General features: G+C 36.5%; 1 protein-coding gene across 8 annotated transcripts in view; it reads left to right on the plus strand.

The window, feature by feature from the left end:
- LOC5569121 (mucin-17) overlaps positions 1–25,830 on the plus strand; it is an 89,651-nt gene that overhangs the window by 30,867 nt on the left and 32,954 nt on the right. Inside the window, exons 1-2 of one of the 8 annotated variants that reach the window (XM_021844460.1) lie at positions 797–1,149; positions 1,359–1,947. The exons of 6 other annotated variants lie outside the window; for them this stretch is intronic. The gene's annotated coding sequence lies outside the window, so the exon portion shown is untranslated. Of the gene's footprint in view, positions 1–796; positions 1,150–1,358; positions 1,948–25,830 lie in introns of those variants that run through there. One more of the 8 variants, XM_021844465.1, reaches the window with a different exon arrangement.

A 25,830-nucleotide genomic window follows, 5' to 3' on the forward strand; every position in this document is an offset into this window, starting at 1 on the left:
CGACCGGAACAAGGCGACGTGGTGCGCAGAGGGCAAAATGGGTCGATCAAATTGAAGACGACCCTTCGAAGAATGCGTGGCTGGCGACGGGCAGCCATGGACCGAGTCGAATGAAGACGTCTCCTACGTACAGCAGAGGCCTTAGCTTGATTTGTAAGGTAAGTGTCTAAACGATTTGCAAATCGGATTAGGTCTGTAATAAATGAGAATAGTTCTTAACTCATTAAGACGATTGCCAATTTTGAATAGTAAGCAAAAATTATCAAGTTTTTTTTTTATTTTAGAGTTACCAATCAATTTGTCATCTGCATTGTAGAAATAAAAAAAAGATTATTAGGGCTTTTGTCTTCGTATTGAAATGATTATATTAAATTTATATTGACATGAGAAACAAACATTAAAACAAATTATCAATATGTTCTGCTTATATTATTTGATAATATTTAGGTTACAGATTCTGTTCAGATTGTTTTTTTTTTTTTGGATCTTCCACAACTACCTTGGACAATATAATGGAATAATTACCTCTAATTCCTCAAAGTAGGTGCTTGATTTCCATGCGTATGTATCAACTATGTTCATAGCTGCACCAGCAGCACTGTTATGAATGGCTCGCTTTCGTTCATACTTCCATTTAACATGAATGGTTGGTTATACAGCAGACTGGTGGCTGTAGCGAGAAGGTTTTGAGAGCCAACATCAATGTGTACGTTGCAAGGTAAGCACCGATGTAGACGTGAATCGAACGTAAAATGTTGAGACAAGAGAGACAGCTTGTACTCGGTAGCCATTTTTGTTACAACGCAGTTTAACGCGTCACTTTGAGTGTTGGGTTTGAAATAATAATTGATGTTTTTCCATAACATAAAACTTTTGCTATTGTGGATGCTATATGGATTTGATGATTGATTTGTGGGGGGAAAACAACAAACAAAAGAGTTGTGATTTATATCAGTGTAGCTGTTAAGGTGAAAGAGAGCTTGAAAATTGAAAAAAGGCAAATTAATTTTTCGTTAACAGAGGAAATTGGAAGTAAAGTAAGGCTGCATTCAGTGTAGTGATTCCTCATAATATAAGAGCCAAACCAATAACAACAGCAACAACAACAACACACATATGGGAGCAGCATGCACCGAAAAAGAGGATGAAGTAGTGATCATTTGTTTGTATTAGTGAAATGGGGCTTTGATCATTGCGAAGAATATGACAGTGTATGTGCCATGTAGCATTCTGTGTTTATAGTAGAAAAAATGAAAATGGAAAAAATATAGCTTTTGAAAAATTATTCCTGCAAAATAAGGAAAATATGTGCATGCATAAAGATGGCATAGGTCATTGGATTCAGGATCTATTTTCAGTGTAAATATTTGGATAACCAGCGCTTAAGCGAAAGGAGTCGCAAAACAGACGAACCGAGAAAAAGGTGGCAATTTGTTCATCTTTGATTGGTTTATTTCTACTGCCCGAGAAGCTGTCTGAAAAGGAAAATTCGCATTTGGGAGAGAAAAGTGTTGATGTGATCGGGGCTGTATTTAAATTGTATGATGGTGTAAGAAGAAAAGAATAATCGAATGATAGTGATCCTAATTCAATGATGGTGATGCAGTACCTATGGTGATTTAAAAAATGTTCGGAAATGATTAAGTGAATGATATTATGATTCAATGTTCCGACGGGCATAATTGTCATAGCAATATTGAGTGCGGAAAAATATGAAAGAAGTGCCCAATAGAGCAAGCCAAATGCAAATCATGTCGCAGTATTTCTTCATGTCTCTTAAAAAAAGAAGGAATTAAAATAAATGCTGAAGAAAAAAAGAACGCTAGAATTGCGGATTTGCGTTTCTTTGTAATCGGATTATTTACCACCCTGGATCTAAAAGGATTAAGATTTGAACTTGTAGAGGAATTATAAATTCGAAACTAGTGTCAGCTTGTAATCAAATTGGTAAGTTTATAAAACTAGTACTATTAATGTGCAGTATACCAAAATTTGTTCATCATTGCGCATAAGCAGTTAATTATAATTGAACGACTGTGATCTGTAGGTTTAAGAATTGTGAAAAACATCAACTATTATCATACATTTTAATCCATGCGCATGTTCCGGATGTGTATAGTTGCAAATCTAGTATGATTCTTCTGAAGAACACAAATATAAAGGGCCACCTTTTCTTCATCGTCAATCGCTGTTTTCTTTTTATTTTTATTGCAGTCGGCATATCATACTATCCAAAGATATATTGACTGACGAAAACTACTCGTAAATAAGAAAATTGAAGGGGTGCAGTAGTAGTGTACAACTCTTCACGAATGCAAAAAATGGTATTTGGTGCTGGCAAAGAAAGTTCTCAGTTGATAACTGGTTGAAAAGTGGTGAAGCCGCTGAGGGCGAATAACCACTATAATAAAGATAAATAATAACAATAATGACTTGTTGAAGCGGCCATGTTACTGCCATGCTGAGAAGAAGAATGCTCTATTTGGGATGTAACGCAAAGAAAAAAAAACACATAGCTGATGAATGCCGATGGCAAAGCTATAAGTCGAAAAGACGTTCGCGGTAATTGTGACCGGAATATTTGTTCAGATTGCCACACAACTGATTTTGTCAACATTTCCACTGCTACATTGAAATACTAAAGTATTGTTTCAATCCAATGACAGTTATATTTTTGACTGTTATTGTACTGAAAACAAACATTCGTTTAAAACTAGAGAAATTTCAATTATTTCAAACAATAGTTGATTTCTCGTCTTGTCGATTGTTGACAATTCAGAACAATATATATATTTTTTAATATTTTTATTAGTATTCATTTCTTATATCTAGGTGTTCTGTGTTGTTAGACAACACTCTCACCCTAATTTGGTAAAACAAATTTAAGATTTTATTACCATTTTGTTAACAACATATTACATTTTCTTTGCCGTAACAGTTCAGATTATTTACAGTTGAGTTGATTTCACCTGCCTATAAGAGAAAAAAAAACACGTTTTCAATTGACTTAACCTAAGTATATAACGCATTAATCGTGGCAATAGAAGATTGTAACGATTTTTGCCTGAAATTATTAATTATTTTATTTGACATTTGTTCCAATGTTTCAACATTGGATATTCTATGTAACTCATTGGTACTATACCAGGGAGGAAGCATCGGAATCATTTTCAAAATTTTATATTGAATTCTTTGCAGAGCTTTCTTTCTGGTATAACAACAGCTAATTCATATTGGTACAGCATACTGGAAGATTTCAAATAAAGAGCTTTTGGTTTATGTGGGAATATTATTAGTTGAGTTTTGGAAGCATTAGGAGAAATCTTCCATTTTTGCAAGTATGAAGAAAAAATATCCAAACTTTTTTGCAATCGACTACAGATGACACGCAGACTTCGTCCTTTGGCGGAAAGGCCTGTGTCATCCGCAAACAAGGATTTTTGACATCCCTGAGGTAACTCAGGTAAGTCAGATGTGAAAATATTGTATAATATTGGTCCCACACATGGCGGAATCTAAACTGTTCATTGGCAAAAATTGAATTTTCGTTGATGTGGACCATCATTCTGTTCAAATGACCTTTTCAAAAAGTTTACTGATGGAGAAAAGCAAACTGATTGGACGATAGCTAGAAGCTTCTGCAGGATTTTTGTCTGGTTTTAAAATTGGTACAACCTTAGCATTTTTCCATTTGTTAGGAAAATATGCTAATTGAAAATATTTGTTAAATATATCAACTAAGAATGATAAGCTACATTACGGAAGTTTCTTGATGAGGATGTAGAAAATTCCATCATCACCAGGAGCTTTCATATTTTCTAATCATCATATATATAAAATCCCAGAGTTGTCTGTCTGTCAGTAACGCTTTGAACTGTTTCATCGAAAAGTTTCATTGAGCACTACAACAGCAATTTAAGAGCACTACAATGGTTAATCTTAGTATAGAACATTATAATTGAAAATTGTGGAGCACTACATCAGCTATTTGATGGAATATTCTAGAGATTTCCGCAGAGAACACCGCTGTTTCCAATTCGTAGAATATTCTCGAACTTTTCATTTTTGTCGTGTTTATAGCAGTGCTGTTAAATGTCAAAATTTTGGAAAAATTGAAGTGCTTATAGCACCCTTCTATGCGAAATATAGCATCTACAAATACTGCCAACCGATAGCAATTCGGAAAAGGTCATCGGGAAAAACATTTTCCGATGGTTTTATCCATGGGGAGCAATGATATTAGCAATACTCAATTGTCAAAGTCACGTGATATTCATGACATTTAACAGCCCTGCCTGGTGTATAGGAACTTGGTCAGTGATTAAAACGTAATCAAATAACTTCAAGAAAATTTTAGTTTGATCGAACTTGAATCGTTCTAGGGTGGAAAATGTGATTTAGAACGGGTTTCGCCAGAATCCAACTCAGGTTCAGAAACGAATTCGACGAATGTAAAAGCAAGAAAAACACGAATGATATTAGTGCCAAATATTCGAGTTTTATTAATTTAAAGTTATTATTATTATTATTTGTTAAGGAGCTTTTAACTACAAAGCCATTCGCCTTGAGAGAAAAATATTAATTTAAAGTGAAACCTCAATCAGTCGATGCTCCATGACTCGATATCGGTTCATGGATGCAAACTTAAAACAAAATTTTACTATGATGGTCTCCTGAAACAGCTTTCCAAAGCTTTCCTGTTCCATGACTCGATATTTCCAAAAATTGATGGTCCCTTTTTCACAACTGTAATTTTGAAAGATGAAAATATATTATGGCTCACTGCAAACGCTATTCAGCAGAATATTCTAGAATTTTCGGTAAGAGTCTACTCCCTATATCATGGAATCTTCTGGAACTTTTGAAATGTTTTACAACAGAAGAAACACTACAACAGCAAATATTTCAGATTAGACCATAACAACAGCATCAAAGCCATGTCCTTGATAGAGTATGGTCAGAGCATAAATTTAGGCGATTTTGCGGTCATCAGTATCATGCGCTTTGAAAGATTATACAAAGCTTTTCGCTCTAAAATTTCGTAGGAACGTGGCTAGCCACGTTGGATAAGCTAGTGACTCGATATTTCCCTGAGTCGATGGTCTTTTCACCACAACGGAGATTTTGAAAAATGACATTGACATCAGCTATTCGGGAGAATATGCTAGAATTTTTGATAAGATTCTACTCTCTAATTCATAGAATCTTCTGGAACTTTTGAAAATATTTCACAACATAAGGAACGTTACAACAGCGCATAAGGCTATAATTATTTCAGATCAGAACACTACAACAGTTTTGAGGCCACGTGCTCGATTGAGTATGGCCAGAGCATAAATTTAGGCGATTTTGCGGTCATCAGTATCAAGCGATTTGAATTTGAGCGATTTTAAAATTTCATTGGAACGTGGCTAGCCACGTCGGGTAAGCTAGTCATATATATAAAATCCCAGAGTTGTCTGTCTGTCAGTAACGCTTTGAAATGTTTCATCGAAAAGTTTCATAGAGCACTACAACAGCAATTTAAGAGCACTGCAAGGGCACCCTTAAAAATTGCAAATTGTGGGGCACTACAATAGCTCTTTGACAGAATATTCTGGAGTTTTCTGGAACACTGTTTCTTAGTGTGGGACAAAATTTAGATTCTCGCTCCAGTCCACTTTTTGGATTCCATTTAGGTCCCATATCAACTATGCAAAATTTCAGCTCGATCTGAGAAACTATATTTTAGCGCCAGCCGCTCAAAGTTTGTATGGGATTTTCTATGGGAAAACTTAATTTTGCAAAGAAAAATCGCCAGAGGTCGCCCGTTGACCTCTATAAAAATTCTGAACACATACCTCGATAGGTATTTTTACGATGAAGAATATTGCCGAAGACCGCGAAACAATCCGACACTTGTGAAAAAAGTTATTCAATGAAAACCTATTGGCATGTCGTCGTTGATTAACACGTAAAGGAATAACAATAATAACAAAATCGGGCGAAATTTCCAAATAGTCTATGCTTAATAACTTTTTACACAAGCATCGGATTGCTTTGCGGTCTTCGGCAATGTTGTTCATCGTAGAAATACTCATCGAGATCTGTGTTCAGAATTTTTATAGACGTCAATGAGCGAACTCTGGCGATTTTTCTTTGCAAAAGTAAGTTTTACCATAGTAAATCCCATACAAACTTTGAACGGCTGGCGCTAAAATATAGTTTTTTCCGATCGAGCTGAAATTTTGACCAGTAGGTATGGGACCTAAATGCAATCCAAAAAGTGGACTGGAGCGAGAATCTAATTTTTTCATATAACCGTGTCCCAGGCTACTGTTTATCACAGTTCGTAGAAAATTCTCGAACCCTTCATCAATGTCGTTTGTTCAGGAATTTGTTTGGTGACTAAAACTTAAACAAATCAACATCAAGCAAATTTTAGTTCGGTCGAATTTGAATCGGGTAGGAGATGAAAATGCGAAACGGGTTTCTTCAGTTCCAACTCAGGTTCAAAAACGAATTCGCCATTTGAAAAAGCAAGATAAACATGAATGAGATAAATGTGCGCCAAATATCCGAGTGTTATTAATTTACAGTGAATGCTCCATGAGTCGACTTTCAATGACTCGATATCGATTCATGGATGCGTACTCAAAACAAAATTTTATGCTTACTATGATGATCCCTTAAAATAGTTTTCCAAAACATTCCTGTTCCATGATTCGTTATTTCCCTGAGCCGATAGTTTTTTCATCACAACTGTTATATTAAAATATAACAATTAATCATACTACACTGCAACAGCTATTCAGGAGAATATGATAGAAATTTTGGGAAGATTCTATTCTCTAATTCATAGAACATTCTGGAACTTTTGAAATATTTCACAACAACAGAAACACTATAACAGCAAATAAAGCAATATTTATTTCAGATCAGAACACTACAACAGTATTGAGGCCATGTGTAAAAAGGAGTATTGCCCGAGCATAAATTTAGGCGATTTGGTGGTCATCAGTATCATGCGATTTGAAAGATTCTACATAGCTATTCGCTTTAAAATTTCGTTGGAGCGTGGCTAGCCACGTCGGGTAAGCTAGTATATATATAAAATCCCAGAGTTGTCTGTCTGTCAGTAACGCTTTGAAATGCTTCATCGAAAAGTTTCGTTGAGCATAACAACAGCAATTTAAGAGCACTACAACGGTACATTTTAATATTAGAACATAACAATTGAAAATTGTGGAGTACTACAATAGCTCTTTGGCAGAACATTCTAGAGTTTTCTGGAACTTTGTTCATTCCAAATCGTAGAATATTCTCCAACATTTCATCATTGTCGTCTGATTTGAAATTTGGTTGGTTATCAAAACGTCATTAATCAACTTCAAGCAAATTGCAGTTTAGTCGAACTTGAATCGGGTGTGAGTTGAAAATGTGAAACACTTTCTCCAGTTCCATCTCACGTTCAAAAACGAGTTCGACATATGTAAAAGCAGGATAAACATAAATGAGATGAATGTGCGCCAAATATTCGAGTTTTATTAATTTACATTGAAACCTCCAAGAGTCGATGCTCAATGACTCGATATCGACTCATGGATGCAAACTTAAAACAAAATTTTATGCTTACTATGATGATTACTTAAAACATTCCCGTTCCATGACATGGTATTTCTCTGAGTCGATGGTCTTTTCACAACTGTAATTTTGAAAAATGACAATGAATCATACTACACTACAGCAGCTATTTGGGAAGATATGCTAGATTATTTGGTACGATTCTACTCTCCAATTCATAGAATCTTCTGGAACTTTTGAAATATTTCACAACATAAGAAACACTAGAACAGCATATAAGGCTATAATTATTTCAGATTAGAACACTACAGCAGTATTGAGGCCACGTGCTCGATGGAGTATTGCCTGAGCATAAATTTAGGCGATTTTGATGTCATCAGTATCATGCGGTTTGAAAGATTATAGGTAGCTTTTCGCATTAGGTTGTGAACCGTTTCACCAATTCGTTTAACTATTAGTTAAAAATTGACATTTCGATAGTTATTTTCCCTCAAATGGTTAAATTGAACTTCGCAATTAGTTATTCTCAAATTCTCGGGAGCGGAAAATAACTTTCGAACTGTCAAGTTTAATCATGCTTCAGAGCAGGGTTACTTTCAACCGGAGGGGAAATAACTATCGAGCTGTCAAATTTTAAATAAAAGTTAAACGAATCGGTGAAACGGCTCACATCCTTAAAATTTCATTGGAACGTTGCTAGCCACGTCGGGTAAGCTAGTTTTTTAATAATAGTTCTCACTTCTTCCAAATCACTTTCCCAGGAATTTTCGAAAACGTTCTCTTGATTTAGAATATTTTCGAAGTCCTGAGTAACTTAACTTGATTTTCTATTGCACTAGTAAGTCCTAAATTGAAATTGTGCGCGCTTTCAAACTGCAGAGCGAGTTTTTGAGCTTTTTCGCAATTAGTTTGTAACAATTTGTTTTCCTTTTTCAATGCCGGTATTGCCTTCTGAGGTTTTTTTCAAAATTTGAGATAATTTTCAAAAGGGCTTAGTGCCAGGGTCCAATTGAAAAAATTTATTTTCAAAATTTTTGTTTCTTAGTTGTGAAAAACGTTTTTTGATTTCTTTCTGCAAATCCTGCCATATAATTTTCATAGCAGGATCGCGAGTGCGTTGAAATTGCCGCACGTTTTTAAGGCGGATCAAGAGTTTAAGATCATCATCTATAATCACGGATTCAAATTTTACTTCACATTTTGGAATTGCAATGCTCCTGGCTTCAAAAATGGAATTTGTTAAAGTTTCAAGAGCATTGTCAATATCAAGATTTGTTTGTAAATAAATGTTAACATCAAGATTAAAGTCAATATATGTCTCATATGTATTCCAGTCGGCTCGAAAATAATTGAAAGTTGAGCTGATAAGATGGAGAATCGCTTCATGGGATATTTGAAATGTAACAGGGACATGATCAGAATCAAAATCAGCATGAGTAACTAATTGGCTACAAGGATGACTAGAGTCGGTTAGGACCAAGTCAATCGTAGATGGATTTCTAGAAGAGGAAACACATGTAGGGCTATCAGGTTATTGAATTGAGAAATATTCTGAAGAGCACTCATCAAATAAAATTCTGCCGTTGGAATTACTTTGAGAATTATTCCATGACCGATGTTTGGCATTAAAGTCACAAATGACAAAAAAAATTGACTCATTGCGAGTCAATTTTCGCAAGTCAGTTTGGAGCAATATAATTTGCTGTCCAGAGCATTGAAAAGGCAAATAGGCAGCTATGAAAGTATATTTACCAAGCTGTGTTTCAACAGAAACAACTGAAGTTTCAAAAACTTCAGTTTCAAATGACGAAAACAGTTGATGTTTTATACGCCTATGAATGATGATTGCAACTCCCCCACATGCCCCATCAAGTCGATCATTACGATAAACAAAAAAGTTAGGATCTATTTTTAGCTTGGATCCAGGTTTTAAATATGTTTCAGTAATAACTGCTAGAAAATTCAACGGCTCGTCCTCTTTACCATTCAAAGAACGAGCATTCCAATTTAAAATATTCAAATTATTTTTTATTTGATCCATTAGAAAAACGTAATCCAATAACAATTTATTTAATCAGTCAATTTTACACCAACTTGGACTGCTTCAGTCATAGTGGTGGCTTTGAACATTGCATCAATCATTTGATTCAATTGTTCAGTTAAAAAAATAAAATCAGAGGGAGACATATCACTTGAAGTGATTGCATTATCTGATGTTTTTTCTGTTAGAATTTTCGGTAGCCGAAGAGGCGGAGTAGATGTTTCCTGTGGCGGCAGGGTTTTTTTCCATTGGATTTGAAACAATTAGAACGGTTACTCGTAGTATGAAAAGGGGAGGAGTTTAAATTACCTGCTACGATATCCACATAGGGTAGATCCATTCGAAATTAAAAGATTCGAACGGCTACAACAAAAAAGTTCGTGAATGAGCATGATTATCATCCACCTGATGGGTATGATTCATGATCAAGCGATCTTTAACTGAAAAATAAGCAGTGTTCGATACTCTACCAGGGGAATTCCGGAAACGATCGTTATCGTAACGGACATTTCCGTTCATCTGCCTGGCACGAACCTCGACGAGCCTACGCGAAGGGCAATCCCAATAGTTTGACTTATGAGTGCCCCCGCAAATCGAGCATATGAATTTTGTGGTATCATCCTTCACAGAACAGACGTCTCTAGTACAGGCATCAAAATTATCAGATAGACGATGATACTATCATCTATCTGATAGACAACTGATACTATCAGTTCAGCCAGATGATACTATCACTTCTTGTCTATCTCTGATAGTATCACTGAGAGAACGGTTTCTATCAGAGATAGAGGATAGAGAGATAGTATCCCTATCCCAAAACTTTCTCATCATGATACTATCAGAACAACATCTCTCAATAAATAATGATAGAGGTTCTATCTCTATCAATTGATAATATTATAGAATAAAAATTGTTGGACTATGGGCATAGAAAATTAACTAAATTCCATATTTAACGGCTTCAGGAGTGTAAGAACTGTTGGAAACCCATGTAAAATATTTTATTTTCGGAACGGGCGCGACGAGGGAATGATGAAAATCGATGTCCGACACCATTTTGAAATCCAAGATGGCGGCCTCCGGATTAATGAACTCATTGGAAACCCATGCACTATGGGTATTTTCGGAACGGGCGCGACGAGGGTATGACGGAAATCGATGTCCGACGCCATTTTGAAATCCAAGATGGCGGCCTCCGGATTAGTGAACTCATTGGAAACCCATGCAATATGGATATTTTCGGAACGGGCGCGACGAGGAGATGACGAAAATCGATGTCCGGCGCCATTTTGAAATCCAAGATGGCGGCCTCCAGATAAGTAAAATCATTGGAAACCCATGAAATATGGGTATTTTCGGAACGGGCGCGACGAGGAAATGATGAAAATCGATGTCCGACACTATTTTGAAATCCAAGATGGCGGCCTCCGGATTAATGAACTCATTGTAAACCCATGCAATATGGGTATTTTCGGAACGGGCGCGACGAGGGGATGACGGAAATCGATGTCTGACGCCATTTTAAAATCCAAGATGGCGGCCTCCGGATTTGTGAAATCATTGGAAACCCATGCAATATAGGTATTTTCGGAACGGGCAAGACGAGGAGATGACGAAAATCGATGTCCGGCGCCATTTTGAAATCCAAGATGGCGGCCTCCAGATATGTAAAATCATTGTAAACCCATGCAATATGGGTATTTTCGGAACGGGCGCGACGAAGAGATGACGAAAATCGATGTCCGGCGCCATTTTGAAATCCAAGATGGCGGCCTCCAGATATGTAAAATCATTGGAAACCCATGCAATATGGGTATTTTCGGAACGGGTGCGACGAGGGAATGACGAAAATCGATGTCCGGCGCCATTTTGAAACCCAAGATGGCGGCTTCCGGATAAGTAAAATCATTGGAAACCCATGCAATATGGGTATTTTCGGAACGGGCACGACGAGAGGATGACGAAAATCGATGTCCGACGCCATTTTGAAATCCAAGATGGCGGCCTTCGGATTAGTGAAATCATTGGAATCCCATGCAATATGGGTATTTTCGGAACGGGCGCGACGAGGGAATGATGAAAATCGATGTCCGACACTATTTTGAAATCCAAGATGGCGGCCTCCGGACTAATGAACTCATTGGAAACCCATGCAATATGGGTATTTTCGGAACGGGCGCGACGAGGGGATGACGGAAATCGATGTCTGACGCCATTTTAAAATCCAAGATGGCGGCCTTTGGATTTGTGAAATCATTGGAAACCCATGCAATATAGGTATTTTCGGAACGGGCACGACGAGGAGATGACGAAAATCGATGTCAAGCGCCATTTTGAAATCCAAGATGGCGGCCACCAGATATGTCAAATCATTGGAAACCCATGCAATATGGGTATTTTCGGAACGGGTGCGACGAGGGGATGACGAAAATCGATGTCCGACGCCATTTTGAAATTCAAGATGGCGGCCTTCGGATTAGTGAAATCATTGGAAACCCATGCAATATGGGTATTTTCGGAACGGGCACGACGAGGGGATGACGAAAATCGATGTCCAACGCCATTTTGAAATCCAAGATGGCGGCCTCCGGATTAGTGAACTCATTGTAAACCCATGTAATATGGGTATTTTCGGAACGGGCACGACGAGGGGATGACGAAAATCGATGTCTGACGCCATTTTGAAATCCAAGATGGTGGGCTCCTGATTAGTGAACTCATTGTAAACCCATGCATTATGGGTATTTTCGGGACGGGCACGACGAGGGGATGACGAAAATCGATGACCGACGCCATTTTGAAATCCAAGATGGCGGCCTCCAAATTAGTGAAATCATTGGAAACCCATGCAACATGGGTATTTTCGGAACGGGCGCGACGAGGGGATGACGAAAATCGATGTCCGACGCCATTTTGAAATCCAAGATGGCGGCCTTCGGATTAGTGAACTCATTGTAAACCCATGCAATATGGGTATTTTCGGAACGGGCGCGACGAGGGGATGACGAAAATCGATGTCCGACGCCATTTTGAAATCCAAGATGGCGGCCTCCGGATTAGTGAACTCATAGGAAACCCATGCAATATGGGTATTTTCGGAACGGGCACGACGAGGGGATGACGAAAATCGATGACCGACGCCATTTTGAAATCCAAGATGGCGGCCTCCACATTAGTGAACTCATTGGAAACCCGTGCAACATGGGTATTTCCGGAACGGGCACGACGAGGGGATGACGAAAATCGATGTCCGACGCCATTTTGAAATCCAAGATGGCGGCATCCGAGTTAGTGAAATCATTGGAAACCCATGCATTACAGTTATGTCCCGATTTTGTCTGCCCCATGCTGCATTTAGGGTTGACAAAATCGGGAAATACAGTGATACCTCCATGAGTCGATGTTCCATGACTCGATATCGACTCATGGAACCATACTAAAAACATAATTTCATGGTTACTATGATGGTCCCTAGAAGCAGCTTTCCAAAGAATTGCTGTTCCATGACTCGATATTTCCATGAGTCGATGGTCCCTTCAATATCGACTCATGGAGGTTTCACTGTAGCTCAAATCGGGATAAATTTTTTCAACTGGTTTCAAGTTTTATATTAACTTAAGGACTTAGTTTAAAGATTTTGTTTATATTAACATTGTTTTTTTACTTCCATTTTCTATGTATCGTAATCCAAGGTAATATTGACAAGTTTTTCGGATAATTATTAAAAATTTCATATTTGAAACATTCGATCTTTAGATGATTATGTTGACGTAGTCAAAGTCATAATTGACTTTATGCACCCAATATTGCCAGTATAGACGTGTTTAGTCTAATTAAATTAAATATAAATTTGAGGCTGACAAAATCAGGAACAAAGCATGCTAATATCGGGTCAAAAAGGGTGCTTAATTTATTTATTTATTGTCGTCAATCATGTTTGTAGACCGTTACATAGAATTTCTTATGTGCTAGTTTCACTAATACATTCAATTTTCCTACTTAAGATAATGTGCGGAAGTATTGTTTTAGCTTCGCTTTGGACCAAGTTAAGTCAATTAAATCATAATGTTTATTATAAGTAGTCATCATTTGGTTCATTGGCCCAAATTTTGCATAATTAGTACGGTGATAGTTGATTGCAAGTAGTTCTCGATGGCGTAAACGTCTTGATGATACATAAAAGTTTAATTTAGATAATAATTCTGGTGAATCAACTTTATGAGAAACAATATCGTTTATAAATGAAATCATAGCATAGCTTAAATCGGGGTGGATAAAATCTTGGATTAAGGGGCCTTCCTGAGCCGAGTGGTTAGAGTCCGTGGCTACAAAGCAAAGCCATGCTGAAGGTGTCCGGGTTCAATTCCCGGTCAGTCCAGGATCTTTTCGTAATGGAAATTTCCTTGACTTCCCTGGGCATATAGTATCATCGTACTTGCCACACGATATACGAATGCGAAAATGGCAACTTAGGCAAAAAAAAGCTCTCAGTTAATAACTGGGGAAGTGCTCATAAGAACACTAAGCTGAGTAGCCGGCTCTGTCCCAGTGGGCATGTCAATGCCAAGAAGAAGAAAATCTTGGATTTCAAAATGGCGTCGGACATCGATTTTCGTCATCCCCTCGTCGTGCCCGTTCCGGAAATACCCATGTTGCACGGGTTTCCAATGAGTTCACTAATGTGGAGGCCGCCATCTTGGATTTCAAAATGGCGTCGGTCATCGATTTTCGTCATCCCCTCGTCGCGCCCGTTCCGAAAATACCCATATTGCATGGGTTTACAATGAGTTCACTAATCAGGAGGCCGCCATCTTGGATTTCAAAATGGCGTCGGACATCGATTTTCGTCATCCCCTCGTCGTGCCCGTCCCGAAAATACCCATAATGCATGGGTTTTCAATGATTTTACATATCCGTGGGCCGCCATCTTGGATTTCAAAATGGCGTTGGACATCGATTTTCGTCATCCCCTCGTCGCGTCCGTTCCGAAAATACCCATATTGCATGGGTTTACAATGAGTTCACTAATCAGGAGGCCGCCATCTTGGATTTCAAAATGGCGTCGGACATCGATTTTCGTCATCCCCTCGTCGCGCCCGTTCCGAAAATACCCATGTTGCATGGGTTTCCAATGATTTCACTAATTTGGAGGCCGCCATCTTGGATTTCAAAATGGCGTCGGTCATCGATTTTCGTCATCCCCTCGTCGTGCCCGTCCCGAAAATACCCATAATGCATGGGTTTTCAATGATTTTACATATCCGTGGGCCGCCATCTTGGATTTCAAAATGGCGTTGGACATCGATTTTCGTCATCCCCTCGTCGCGCCCGTTCCGAAAATACCCATATTGCATGGGTTTACAATGAGTTCACTAATCAGGAGGCCGCCATCTTGGATTTCAAAATGGCGTCGGACATCGATTTTCGTCATCCCCTCGTCGCGCCCGTTCCGAAAATACCCATATTGCATGGGTTTCCAATGATTTCACTAATTTGGAGGCCGCCATCTTGGATTTAAAAATGGCGTCGGTCATCGATTTTCGTCATCCCCTCGTCGTGCCCGTCCCGAAAATACCCATAATGCATGGGTTTCCAATAAGTTCACTAATCCGAAGGCCGCCATCTTGGATTTCAAAATGGCATCGGACATCGATTTTCGTCATCCCCTCGTCGCGCCCGTTCCGAAAATACCCATGTTGCATGGGTTTCCAATGATTTTACTTATCCGGAGGCCGCCATCTTGGATTTCAAAATGGCGCCGGACATCGATTTTCGTCATCCCCTCGTCGCGCCCATTCCGAAAATACCCATGAGAACATACTTTAAGTTATTTCTATTAGCTCTTTCCCATTATGCGCAAGATTTTTGTTTCGCTTTGTTTCAATGATAGGATAGATAGGGATAGCTATGGAAATTTGCTGATAGTATCTTTTTCCCCAAAGATAGATGATAAAGATATGCTTGATCCATCAGTGATGAAAAAATGCTGATAGTATCTCCATCCGTCTATCAATAGATAGAGATAATATAGTCTATCTTCTATCCATCATTTTTCAAGAAGTGATAGTATCCCTATCACTACCCATAGGGATAGTATCATTTGATAGTATCAAAAGATAGACGTGATAATGATAAATGATAGGGATAAATTTGAAGCCTGCTCTAGTATGAGAAGAACTTCCGCAAATCATGCATTTAGCATCCATGCGGCAATGTTTTTTTCCATGACTCCACTTTTGGCACCGACGGCACTGAGTGGGTTCTGGAAATTTCCTCCAGGTTTCTGGAAATGTTCCCATGTCACACGGACATCGAACATAAGTCTTGCTTTTTCTAAAGCTTTAATATTATTTAAATCTTTTTTATTAAAGTGAACTAAATAATATTCTTGTGGAAGCCCTTTCCGAACAATGCCAGATTGGGTTCTCTTTTTCATAATGATTACTTGGACTGGGGAAAATCCAAGTAAATCATTTATTCCATTTTTGATCTCTTCAGGTGACTTATAGTCACTTGAGAGACCTTTCAAGACGACTTTGGACAAACGTTCAGTTTTGTCGTCATAAGTAAAAAAAGTGTTTTTTGTCCTTCAAGATGTCTCATTTCTTTGCGATTTGGAAGGAAACCTTGATTCCCCTAATGGAGTTCAAGATCTCCTGCCTAAATCCTCCAAATTCGGAACAACTGCCCACGATAGGCGGCACTCTTTGCTTCCTCACTTGAATCAAAGAGCCTGGGCTAGAGACTGCTTCGATTTGGTGTTCCGAAAATTTGTCTAGAGCATCGAACTGATTGCTTATTTCGATTCAATTATCAACATTATCCATTTCACCCTTGGAAGAAAGTTCGCATTCCGGGGAAGCGTCCTTTCTTCCATTCTTGCCACGTTTAGTGACAGTTTTAAACCCCACTTTTTGGAAGGAAGTTGTGAATTCAGAGATTTACCCTTCCTTTTGTTTGTTGTTGCAAGCATGTTTAGTGAATAAACGAAAGAAGACGTGACCTTCGAGAGGTTTTTTCCCGAGTCCAAACAAGGATCGTACAGGGATCAACAGTAGAAAAAAAGTACTGAACAGTACGGTTTTAGTAGCACTGAAAGGTACCGTTTTTTATTTTAGCACTGAAAAGTGAAAAGCACAGTTTTTTAGCACAGAAAAGTACTGTTTAATTGCTTTAGGTAGTTTTTATAAACTTTCAAGAGCAGAGAGAATTCGTGTACGAATTATTGCACGAAGGTACGATGCGCACTGATTTTTGCTATCGGGAATTTATCCAAAGAAGCGTTGAAAGCAACCCATAAGCTGTTCAGGGAAAATCGGTTGAAACTTACGAGAAAGCCATCAAGAATTAGCAGTAACAAGGACTTGATGAATTATATGCTCCTTTGCACAGACCCATCAATATCCGGAAACAGAAAAAATATTTCTAATAATCATCAAACAGAAACCCACGACATTTCAATTTTATTTGTAGTAAAAGAAGATAATGATTCGATTATTCTGTTCTCAGATGATTAATAGCTGGCAAATGAATTGTATTGCTAATAAGAAGACATTTAATATAACATTTTTTTACTGAGTTTCATTTTATTTGTTGGAATAATCCGTACTTCAATATTTTTTATTAAAAGTTGGTTTTTGAGACACCTTTATGGCTACACATACCGCATAGTTTTGGGCAAACGACTCAAGTACTTTCTCATGCATTTTTATATTGAACGTTCATTCCAAAGCGAGCACTGTTCTATGTTGTCAAATGTAAAACTTGCTGATTAAGCCACATATGCCATTACTGATGTAATATGTGTCATTCATACCAATAATGATGGTGATTTTTTTTGTGTATAACGAGTTCCTCGTCAACATCGTAGGGCAAAACCGCGTAAAATATCAAGTTATGACTTTTGTCCCCTAGTGCTATACGTTCGAAGCACTGTGCGGTGCATAGTAGGGTCGATGTACCATTACTCGCATAGCTAAGAACAAATATTCGTATAAAATCGAAAAATAACACTAGCGTCATTATTTTTACATCATCTGAAAGCTTTTTATCTTGGTTTTGTGGGAAAAATATGGAAACTACGAAAACTCATATGTTTGTATTTATTATCGCTTGTGCCACTATAGGAATACATGTGCCTATAGTAGCACTATTTCTAATTTCTGTTCCTATAGTAGCACTAGCATCACGGCGTTGGCAAAATACTAATCAAAACCATATTTTTACAAAGCTTTCATATTTTACCTTCAAAGTGTGGATCAAAAGCTTTTGTTTGATGTAAAAAAAGTTCTTAATTCATTAATTATTTCGTATAATAAAAAATAGTTTCTCTAAGCAGTGCTACTATAGGAACAATAGGTTTACTATAGGCGCAAGGGAGCTCAAATTTTAAGCAAAACTAATTATTTCGATCGTTTTTCTAACAAAATAAAGCTGTATATCAATGGTACTCAGATGAATAGCTCCTGACCTTCATGTCAAAAAAATATTTTGAAAAGATTTATAGAAAAACGGCCGTAAAAACTAGTGGCTTGCGACTATAGGGGACTGTCCACTAAGGGAACACTGACCCTACGATGAATGCGGTAACAAACATTAAAAGCTTACTCCGATTTTCTTAATTGATTGCTGACTCTTGGGCGAGCACTGTTTTTCTCACTGATAGTACGACGTCCACACTTTACGGCTCTCTAGTGGCTATAAACAAGAATCAACATTTTACGCTTTTTTCCGTTCGGATTATTTCTTCAAAACGGTTTCGCATAAAGGATGTGTTATGAGACCACGCGATACACGTAATTCTTCTTGAATCATTCCACTATGCCTGTCTGCTGTGCTTTCAGAATTTTCCATTGCACTTAGCCCGTTTGATTTGTCTCGCTCACACTCGTGTTAATGTAAGCATCTATGTGAAACGCTGTGTGTGTAGATAGCTAAAAGGGAAAATAAAAAAAGATAAAAACAACAACGGGTGAACATGAAAGACCGGCATGGCATGTATTTATTATGTGTTTAATATGGGAAGAATAATCTACCCAGACCAAACGGCTAGGGGAAACGTCCAACGACCAGCAGTGCTACGGAACTCCACGATGGTTAGTTAAAAATAGAATTGTGTTGGAAAGTAAGAAGTAGCTCAGTAAGTCAAGTAGTTTGATTGGTTTTACTTTATTTTTGAGTAGTGCAATATTCTGAAATGTTGCCTTTCCTTCTATCAAGCAAATTATAAAACTTCCATTAGTCATTCTATCGAAGTTTAATACTGTCTTTCTTGTTATTTTCTCGGCTATATGCAAATAACTTACATATTTACTTATTTGCATTTTTGGAAAGGGGTCGTCCATAAATGACGTAGCATTTTAGGGGGGGAGGGGGGTCTTCACGGATTTGTGACTATGTGTGACGAGGGGGAGGGAGGGGTCCCAACTAGTGGACGTAGCATTTTGAATAACTGGTAAAAAGAATAGCACTGAAAAAACTGACAAACAGTTTTTTTTATCAATTTTCATTGCCTGACTTATTAAAATTGGGTTATGAAATAATGATTTAACTTCAAAACAGGTTGAAAACTTCTAAGAAATTTCAATTTTTTCTGATAAATACAATTAAACATATTTAACGAAGCTTTAAATAGTTATATTGTATTCGTGTCTAAACTATTTTTTTTATAAACTTAATAAGTTAAAAAAAAAATAAATGCTTTATCGACTTGGAAAATATTGTTTTACCATTTACAAGACATAGAATCAATCGTTTTTGGTTTTATTCATATTTTCTGTTGAAGCTTTAATTCTTCAAAAGAATACAATATGCTCATTTAGACATATATTAGAGTGAAGTGGGGCAAAAGTTCGTGTGGGGTAAGAGTTTCTTTTCAAGATTTCTAACTCAATTCAAAACAAAACTTATAAATGTTATGGTGGTTCGAATGCTATTCAAGTAATTCCAAATATTGTTCAAATCGATTGAGATTTGGAAAAGTTATAGCTATTTGTTGTTTTTCGACGTAAATATTGTAATTTTTGGTCAAACTTTCGTTGCATGGAATCAAAGAAAGATAAAATCTTTTTCAATATTTTATGTAAGGGCGTTTCTAGGCCTATAATAAGGATGCTTGGTGAGGTGTATTAGTTTTTGCATAAATGGTTGGAAACAATTTTTGGCTCATAGTGGGGCAAAAGTTCGAATCAGCGAGGCAAAAGTTCGACCCATGTATAAACTAACGGAAAAAATGCAAATTTCCTAAAACCCACATATTATCTTCAAATTTAGCGAAATTTTCCTGATCGAGCGTAAAATGTCACCAAAATTTTATATTTTCATTTAGTTTGGCGAAAAACTGCTATTTTTCGGTATATTACAATTAACCCTGTTTTGAGCAATTTTTTAATGAAAATTAAGTGTGTATTTTTCGGCGAACATGAGTTTACGGCTGGTATAAAGTATGCCTGTCATGAAAGTATCAATATTTAATTTTTTGCCAGCGAACTTTTGCCCCACACTGGATTCGAACTCTTGCCTCACCGGTGTTCAAAAGTTCGTTCAAGACAATCAATTTTGAAACTGTTATAACTAAAAGTGGGTAAATATTTTGACACAAGTTTGTTCTGCAAAATTATAGCCAATGGGTGATATGAATAAAAAACGTTGAACTTAAGTTTACTACACTTTTGGTATGAATAAAAAACTTTTCGAACATGTGGTATTTACTACTTTCGAACATGAGCAGTGACTGAAGCTGCACGTTAAAAAATTTCCATTCAGAGTGCAGTGATTCTGCACGTAAAGAACAATCTATTCAGAGTGACGCTTAAAATTAATACAATCATGCATATGAAGGAAATGCATGGAATATAATCGGTTACGCGACAATTTGCACAAAATCATGAAGGTGCTGTAATTTGACAAGATTTGCAGTGTAATTTTGCGATTAGTCTGGTATTCTCTTTATGTCTATGATTTTATGATGATGGTACATCAAAGAATTTTCTGGATGGTTTTCGGTCCAAGAGATTCATATCCGGAATCCCATTCCCACCCCAATTCTAGAGCTTTTACCAGATTTCTAATATTTCCGCAATATTCCTAGAATGGTATTTAAACTTCCAGAATTATCATAAAAAATCCGACATCCCTATCGGAATCCTAAAGTTTCTACGGTAATTCCGGAATTCCAAAGGAAATCAGAGAATCTGAGATGTCAGAATTTACACGTAAAATTCAGAATTACATCATAAATATCTGAATTCCTACCGACATCCTAACCTCAGAATTCCTAAGCAAAACTCAAAATACCTTCCGAAATATCAAAGCTCATATCGTTTTCCCATGATTTTTACTCAAAAGTAAATTACTCCATTCAATTCCGCAATCTCAAAGCATGTGTAGCAACCTCTGAAGCTTACTACCAGTAGCTTTGTAGTAAATGCTACCTTTATTCATAGCAATTCCTTGTTTGTAGTATGTTCGAAAGGTGTAGAATAGAAAATGACACAAACATATTCCACATATAGCGTTTACTACCGAGAATGTAGTAAACTCAACTTTACTACATTTTATTCATACGGCCCAATATGTTGAAGGTTCACTGTATGGTAATTATTTTGTTTCAATTGCTATTGTTTGTCTGGAAACTTTGATGATACCACTAAGGTCGAACTTTTGCCCCACCTTACTCTAACGTTATAATAGTAAAACACGTAAAACAAGAATTTTATTCAGTGCGTTGAATGTTGCAGGAGATCTCCACTCAGTCAAATCATCCCTGGATAATAATGAGGACTGCAAATTGGAGTTTTATCAAAATTGTCCTATCGATCAGGTTTCTAAATCACTTGGTAATTCAACGAAAGAGCATTTTTAATATTTCATTGTTTCGTTATGAGTTGAGTAAGAATATTTCAGTATGGGGAACGATGATGAACTTTAGCTGAACTATTAAAAATGGTGGTTGCATAAAAATCGCCAATTTTGATACATTCCAAATAGAGTGTCCATCCCGGGACATCCCGGGACAAAAAATCCCGGGATTTGACAAATTTCGGGATTTCCCGTTTCCCGGGATTTTATGTCTGACATCCCGGGAATCCCGAGATTCCCGAAATGTACGTAAAATTTGATGAAAACCACTAAGTTTCAATGAAAAACAATGACATTTTTCCTCACTGTCAACCTTATTTGATAAAGTAGAAAAGCATAATCAAAAAGAATAATACACGAGTAATTATTTTCATGAAAAGATCAATTTTCCAAGTAAGAAACACATATTTTTGTTTGTATAATTGCAAAGTTTTAATGCTTTTCTTTTCAACATTAGCCGTTTTCATAAGCCTATGCTGAGATAACAAATTTGAAAGTACACCTAAAGTGCCGGAAATCGCATGTCAGTACCATTTATAAAAAATAGGCATTGAGAAAATTGACTGAGAAGTTTTAAATCTCGTTTTCCATACAAAAATTCAAAAAATCTAGGAGATTGGAACATGTTTCGATCTCAATGAAAATTTCATAATTTGCTTTTTACTTCGTTACCTTTCCAAGAAAAATATAAAGATAACCAAATAACGATTCATTTTTGTATTACACGATGCGAAAATCTGCAGTGGGACTGAAATGCGTTTACTTTTCATTATGGGACAATTCGACTTGATGTTTTTTTTCCAATTTTACTAAACAAAAAGTGATTACTTGTTAGTGCAGCTGAAAGATAATTAGAAGATATAATGAAAACTGATATCAACTCAATTTTGACCAAAATGCAGATGGGACTGACTTGCAATCCACGACAGTAAACTTCAGTCAATAATTTTCAGTAATTAACTTTTAGCATGATCTACAATACCTTCAATGATATTTAATCGTTTCTTTTGTTTTAAAGATATTATGACTTTGCAAATGTTTGAAGTAAATTGCTTAAAAGTTATGACTTAAGTTTTTATTATACTTCCTTTCATAATTGTTATACAGAATTTGAGAAAATCCATAGCAAACCCTTAATTAGTCAAGTTAAATTTTGATTATTGTTAGGTTACTTCATCAAAATAAGAAAGTCTTATCTGAAATGTGATTTGCTATAACTAACATATTATTTTAAAAAGTTACATTATTTGTTAATTTAAATTAAAAAAAATGCATTGTTAAATTTGTACTTCCATTTCAACCGAAATGCAAGTTTTATTGAAAATTTGATACATCCCGGGATCCCGGGATTTCCCGGGACAAGCATAGATTTTTGTCCCGAATCCCGGGACGAGCAAAATGGCCGGGAAATGGACACTCTAATTCCAAATATAACAATTGCTATTTTTTCTCTATCTGGCCACTGTTTCCTGAATGCATTTGAATTTATAGAATAATGACGAAGATCTATTCCAAAATAAATTATTTTATTGATCATATTCACTGAAATCTGTTTCTCAACCACGAATAATTTAAAAAATGCAACAAAATTTCTATTCAATATATTATAAAAATTTATGAACCCTAACCCCTGAGTGCTGTTAGCTTTATCAATCCGAGCAAGATTTTAAGCTTTCTTCTACATTTTCAGCTTTAAACTGTTTAAGTTTTAACAACAGCAAAAGTACTACAAATGAAATTACTGGGAATCAAAATTATGTAACTTAAACAGGAAATATGCTTGTTTAAACTATTTTTCTAAGTATTTTTTTAGCGTTACGGTATATCGAACTATCATTCGTCAGATTATATCTCTTCTTCTTCTTTCTGGCGTTACGTCCCAACTGGGACAAAGCCTGCTTCTCAGATTAGTGTTCTTATGAGCACTTCCACAGTTATTAACTGAGAGCTTTCTTTGCCCAATGACCATTTTTGCATGTGTATATCGTGTGGCAGGTACGAAGATACTCTATGCCCTGGGAATCGAGAAAATTTCCTTTACGAAAAGATCCTCGACCAGCGGGATTCGAACCCACAACCCTCAGCATGGTCATGCTGAATAGCTGCGCGTTTACCGCTACGGCTATCTGGGCCCCCCTTTATTCTATGTTTCAGTGTTTAACATCAATTAATCTCTATGTTTGTGTAGAAATTTCTGGATTTTAATGTTTCATTTTATCCCAATCGCTGGAGAAAACAAATTAAAAATTTAGGATTGAGGGGGTGCTTGATATGCTACACACCAAATTTTTATTGCTGTTATCCAGCAAATTTTTGCTGATTTTTTTTGTGCTGTAAATTCAGCAATCGATCCAGCAAAATAAAATTTGCTGATCTGATCAGCAAAGCAAATTCTCATTCAAATGACAGCTGGTTTACTGATCATTCAGCAATGTAAATTTCAATTTGCTGATTAATCAGCACTTGGTTATTTGTTATTCTCGTGGGATTTCTTGCTGTTTTCCAGCAATTTCGGGTCGCCAGCTCCCGGTTGATGAAAAATTTCAGGTAATATTCGTTTATGTTATCATAAAAACAATAGAAAATGCGAATACCTTGCATGCCATAAACATTTATTTTTATAAAACAATAAACACAATGTTCTGCGCTTTGATCGAAAATGGATGTACAATGTACATAAAGGCAAAGCACCGTCTACCATAACGGTATTGTCGCCACCTAGAAATAAACATTTTAATATTTATTAAACAATCAATATCACACTGCATATTTAGTACTTACCAAATACAATGTTTCGAAAAATATACATAAAAAATGATTAGTCGGGTAGCTGCTAATATTGTAAGTGAAACAAGCGGTAGAAAATTTTTCAAGTTTCAAATTTATCGTTTGACAGATAAAACTGTTTGCTGACTTTCGGCTATAAAAAATGCTGATACGAGTTCAGTAATTATGTTTACTGGTTTCCAGAAAAATTTCAAATGGATTGCTAATTTTTAATCAAGTGTCACATGAATTACTGAAAATCAGTAAAACTGATGGTGATGACAAGTATCCAGCAAGTTAGATTGCTGAATTCCAGTAAACAATTTCAGAAATGCTGTACATCAGCAAAATAATGTATTGCTGGATTTGTTTCAGCAAACGAAATTGCTGGAAGATTCATCGAAAATTTGGTGTGTACGTATTTTCCAAGGGGGGTATCATCATTTGTGACTAAATGCTACGAAATATGTGACAACATTTATTGCAAGTTTGACCTCTACTTTTGTCAATAATTAGACTGAACAGGCTATGTTGCCCGCTTTAACACTATTTTCTGTGTATTGTGCAGAAGTAGTTTTATAAAAAAAAATACTTTTTGCAGTTTTCCTCCCGCAGTCCTAGGGCAAGTGTACCATTAGTGGTGCACCTAAGGGAAAACTACTAAAACATGGTGATAAAATCATGAAATAATTGATTTCAACGTATCATTCGATAGATCTCAAATCCTTCTATCACTCAAATGTATAAAAATCACGATTCATTTGAAATTTTTCTGCAAAAAGCCTTGCACTAATAATAGGAACACTGTTCCTTTAGTGGAGGTATGTTTTAAGAATGGTTCATTTAGTGGCGCAATCCATTGATTTCTTATGGGACCCTCCACTATGGGTACTGTTGCACCACTATAGGTGCAAAGGAGCAAAAATTTTAAGCAAAATAATTGTTTTAAATAGTTTCATGGTTAAATTTCATGAATATTATTCGATTACTTGCATCATTTTCGCATCGTACATAATAGAAAAATATCACATAATCATTTATTAGCGCGAAACAGGCCAAAACACACTACCTCCACTAAGGGAACGTTTGCCCTACTGATCTAGTAGATCATTAGTCCATGATTGTCTTGTATGTTTCGTAGCAGGATTCTCGTTCACGCATTTAGAAGTGACATGAATGCTCGTGTTTATTTTGATATTATGTACCTACTTATTTGAAATAACACACAGAACCAAATTATAGTCTATGTTGACAACTGATAGTACTGATCTGATCTCCAAGTTATTTAAACTATCAAATAACTGATTTTTAGTAATTTCATATTATGTCATAAATTTTACCTGTACATGAATAAAAATCATAGAATATAGGAACATATTCTTGTTTGGTCACTATGCTCAAATGTCAATAAATTAGTCAAATCTTTTGCCTGTTCAACAATTTCTCGCAATAAGCTTGTGTGGGTGTACCTTAATGGTCAATCTCAGCATCTTTCTTTTCATAGTCATTAAGATAGAAGAGAAAAATTAAGAGTAAAGTTAGCCTAGTGTAACTTTAAGCTTTGACATAAATCATAGTGTCCTACAAGATTCACTTTTCGT

Source organism: Aedes aegypti, chromosome 2, assembly GCF_002204515.2.
Source record: "Aedes aegypti strain LVP_AGWG chromosome 2, AaegL5.0 Primary Assembly, whole genome shotgun sequence".
NCBI classification, from domain to species: domain Eukaryota; kingdom Metazoa; phylum Arthropoda; class Insecta; order Diptera; family Culicidae; genus Aedes; species Aedes aegypti.